This window comes from Vicugna pacos, chromosome 33 (assembly GCF_048564905.1).
Source record: "Vicugna pacos chromosome 33, VicPac4, whole genome shotgun sequence".
Lineage (NCBI taxonomy): Eukaryota > Metazoa > Chordata > Mammalia > Artiodactyla > Camelidae > Vicugna > Vicugna pacos.
The window spans coordinates 7,654,328-7,659,308 of NC_133019.1; positions in this window are offsets into that span (position 1 = coordinate 7,654,328).

Genomic DNA, 4,981 nt, shown 5'->3' on the forward strand with positions numbered 1-4,981 from the left:
GAAGTCCCAGGACTGCAGCTGTATTATAGGCTTAGAGGAAAGCTAGTCCACATTGAAAAAGGATCATAAAGAATTCCAGTAGGAAGATACCAGGAAGAAGGAAAAAAAGGATGGAACTGGAAAAATACCGGATTATTTGACTCTATGGAAACAGCATTGAGAGCGGAATTGATAGTTCTTTTGCTGAGTGGGGAGATTCAGTGGAGGGTCATTAAAAAGTAGACAAATGTATCACATTCTCTTGGCTCAGCCAACAGGGTCTTATATAGTAATATAAGTAATATACTTAATAATAGTATAATCATAAAATAACGATAATAGCGAACACGGCTTAATATAGCACTGTTCTGAGTGTTTTATCTGAATTTACTCATTTAACCCTCACAAAATTTTCACAAGGTAGCTACTAGTATTATCCCCAGCAAAAGCATAGAGTAATGAAGCAACTTGCCTGAACAACAGCTAGTAGCAGAAGTAGGGTTGAAACCCAGGCATTCTGGGTCCAGAGTTGGAGCATTTTCCTACTATTCCAGGCTGTTTACCAATTAATACAAACAAACAAACAATGAGATATTCCTCTGATATGCATGGGTACGGCCAGGCAGCCAACAACAATTCTGCATGTTAGCAGTTCCTACGTGTCTGGAATATCATTCCTGGGACCAGAGGGGAGGACAGAGAAGGGGAACTCAGAGTGTGAATGTGTTAAACCCTCATCCACTGTAACAGGAAAGATGCTCAACATTATAGCCATTAACAAAGTAAAATCACAATGAGATATCACCACGTTTGTTTATTTGTTTTAATTAAAAAATTTTTGGTTGGGGAGGGAGGTAATTACATTTATTTATTTATTTATTTATTTATTTATTTATTTATTTATGTATTTATTTTTAGAGGAGGTATTGGGGATCGAACCCTGGACCTCCTGTTTGCTAAGTACACGCTCTACCACTTGAGCTATGCCCTCCCCCACTATATACTTTTAAGAACAGCTGAAATTTTAAAAACAGTGGCAACACCAAAGCTGGCAAGGATATAGAGACATTGATCACTCACAGACTGCTGGTGGGAGAGAAACTGCTACTGCCACTTCTGGGAAACAGTTTGGCAGTTTCTTACAAAATTAAACATGCAATGACCACATGACCTAGCAATTCCACTCTTGGGCATTTATCCCAGAGACACAAAAACATAAGTTCACACAACAAACCTATACACAAATGTTCATAACAACTTTATTTATATGAACAAAAATATTGGTAACAACCCCAAAGTTTTCTTTGAATAAATGATTGAGCAAACTCTGGTATATCCATTCAAGGGAATACTACTTATCAATAAAAAGAAATGAACTATTGATACATAAAACCTGGACAGACTTCACGAGCACTACGCTTACTGAAAAAAAATGCAATCTCAAAAGGTTACATAGTGTGTGATACCGTTAACAGAATGCTCTATATTGATGGAGAGCAGATTTACAGTTGCTAGGAGACAGGGATGAGAGTGGGGTGGAGTGGGGATTAGGCATTCATGCAGAGACTAGCATGAGGGTGTTCTTTTTCGGCAACGGAATAGTTCTGGATCTTAATTGTAGGGCTGGTTTTACAAATCTATACATGGGGTGAAATTGTATAGAACTGTACACTCACAAGTGAAAAAAGGAATGCAGATGTAAAAAATGGTGAGCACTGAATGAGATCTGTAGTCCAGTTAACACTAATGTACCAATATCAACCTCCAGGTTTTGATATTGTACTGATATATCACCGTGGGAAGCTGGCTCAAGAGGGCACAAGATTATTTGTACGATTTTTCCAACTTCTTGGGAGTCTGTAATTGCTTCAAAATAAAACTTAAAAAAAAATAGGGAATCTGAAAAAATGAAAAATAAAAATAAAAATAATTTAAAAAATGACTGACCTCCTCAAAATTTCAAAGGCCTCTCAGTCTGCTGGAGCAGATGAAACTGTAAGAGAGCCTCTTCCTTACACCGAAGATGGGTGTGGGCATGAAACAAAAGCCCAAGAAGGAGGGAACAGCTGGAGAAAACAGAGGTAAGTAGGCCAAATCTCTGGAACTTACAGGAGAAAAATAATATGCCTTGAGCAAGCATGTGGGCTACAGTTTAAGCAGAAGGAAGCTGTGTGTTCGTGACCCAAGCACAGAAAAAATGACAGCGTCAGACAGGCTGGAGCAAATCTGGGCTTGGGGAGCTGGATTCAGAGGAGGAGGCAGACATCTCTGTGAGGGTGGATGGAGTGACAGAAGAAAGACATCATTTTGAAATGAGAACACAGAATCTGCAGTTCAGGTGCAACAGGATGAACATTCAACATGAAAGCACTGATTGCGACTCAGTCATTGGACCCCTTACTGATGGAGGAAGACAGCAGCCCCCATCTGCCTCCCAGAGCATGAGCTCTGCCTGCTCCCTTGGCTCCCCCAGCCCCGCCTAAGCCCAAGGCATTGTAATAACAGCCATTATCACAACCTACATTTGCACAGAACCTTTTCATTTTTTTCAAAAACACTTCCTATCTATGACCTCATTTGAGCCTCAATGTTCATGTGTAAGGTAGTCAGGGAAGGTGTTTTTTAAGGTAATAGAATTAAGAAGCCCAGAGTTGTTTACTGAGTCATGAGATACGGTGCTACATTTCGGGTCTCTGGGCTGTGGCAATTAACTCTGAAATATGAACTGTGGTCACTAGTTTACTACTGGAACACACCAACTCTCAGTCCACAGACTCCTTTGCAATCTGATGTCCAGGGAATGAGAAATTGAGAGAGCAAAGCTACCAGCAAAATCCAGCCTCATAGAAAGAGCTCAGCTTTTCAAGGAGCCATAATGATAAAGCAAAGGCATCAGTTCATTTGTTTGTGGGTTTTGTTTGTCTCATGAAAGGAACGGGAGATATGCCAATTTCACTCCAACTGGTTTTGTTTTCAGGTAATTCCTGAGTCTTAAGACAGATGTGAGTCCTGGATTAATCAGAATTTATTTTTATCTCCTAACCTTCCGGCTGGAGCTTAGAATGCTGTTCTTTGCCTGCTGGGTGAAGTTGCCATAGAAACCCTTTCAGGGGAAGCAGTGCCTCTCTTTATCATGTTGTGACTGCAAGCCAGGACTAAAGTAGCCCAGCCACCCCCAGACGGGAATAAGAATTCTCAGGAACTCAGAAAATACTTATTTCCTCTGCTCCAAGATCCCCCATTCCCTGAGAGGGGAAGTATTTCCCAAACAGATCAGCAAACAAGCACAGAAAAGGAAGTATCTTTTGCCCCCTGAAACCTGATCTTCATTAGCCCCTCACTGGAGGTTGCTGGGAAACCCAGATTAGAATCAGGAGTGTTATAATAAACACTGCTATCCTGGAGCTGGCAACCTTCAAAGCAATGTGTTAAGAGTCACTCCCAGCCATTGGAGCTAAAACATTGGATACAGAAATAGGTCAGTGCACCAATATCAATAAATTTGCCCTGATCCAACCATTCTCATGAATACCCTTCAGATTTTTTCTCAATCAGTTGTCAAAATCTTGCGATTTTTTTGTATGTATGATATCTTCTCATTGGTCCCAGGCTCTACCAGAACTTGCATTTAGCTCTCTCAACACAGACATCTAGAAGCAATGGGAGGTGGTTACGGTGAGTCTTGAAGAGGATCATTACCTTGTAGAAGACAATTACCTCTGGAGAGGTCATTAAACCTTCCTCAGACAGACAAAAGTCTTTGGTCAGGGAGGAAAGGCTGTTTCTACAAGCAAAGGCAGCTCAGCAGAATTTTTGAGTTTAAGCTTCTTGGTTTCATCAGAATCTGCCCAGGTTTCCCTAACCTAATATTCAGGGTCCCTGTTTTTCCCTATCAATTCCCTAACTTTATCATGAGAGACCCAATGAGTCTGTGAATTCAATTCATCTTGTAATTAAGCCTTTGAAGAATTAAACTTTGCATTTGATTTTCAGAAATCTCAACCTTGAGGGTACAGGAGATAAAGGTTTATTTCAGGGAAGTTACAGAAACTTGCTGGTTCTTTATCTGAAACTTGATCTGGGAAATTAAGCCCTGATCTCACTATTTTCTGTCTCCAAGTCCTCCAGCGAACTTGGAAGAAACCAATCAATATCACAGCCCTGTATTCACATTTAAATGTTCTATGGCAACCTCTTCTTGATCATCCAGATCCTTGGTTTCCATAAACACTTCACTCCAGGTAACTACACGTGATAACTAAATAATTGTTTTGCCACTGTATGTGACTACTAGTATTGTGTCTACCAGCGACAACATAGTCATTGACGGTTTTAAATTTAGCCAGATCAGAGGAGCAATCCTTCAAGTTTTGCTCCTCTGAAACTACATTTGGTTCCAATAAAGCATGAATCAGAGAAAGAGTCACTGTGAGTATTACAGATATAAGAGATTTAAGCCTTTAACTCCTTCTATAGGAATTAGACCATTTTTAGACCTTACACTTTATTATAGGAACTAGAGACAAAAGTGCAAGGAGCTAACAGGAGAAGGTCTTGAAGGGGGAGTTGGAGAATCAAAAAAAAAAAGTCACTTAACAGTCTTTATGAAGTGATGAACAAGTGGACAAGTTGGGCCTTGCAGGAACTTTTGAAAAGCGATCAGAATTGCCAAGGTGGGACCACAGCGGGGAGAATTGTGGAGAGGTCTATGGGAAGCTGTTAGCCATTAGATTAGCCATTGTCTCAGTTTATGCACAGCCAAGCCCAGGGCTGCTGTTGGTAATCAGAGCCAGTTTCTGGAAGACATGCTGGATACAGAGCAGAGGACAAGCTGGGACCAGCAGGCACCCGTGTCTGTCTGACTGTGATGAACTTCGGAGAGTAATGGCTGCTGCTTCTCTTTGCCCTCCCAAATCTCACGCAAGTTCTTCTTTGGGCAAACCCTAAACTGGAACCATACTAGATAGGGAATTCTGAGAAAGACGGGTCGCAGTTTGACCAA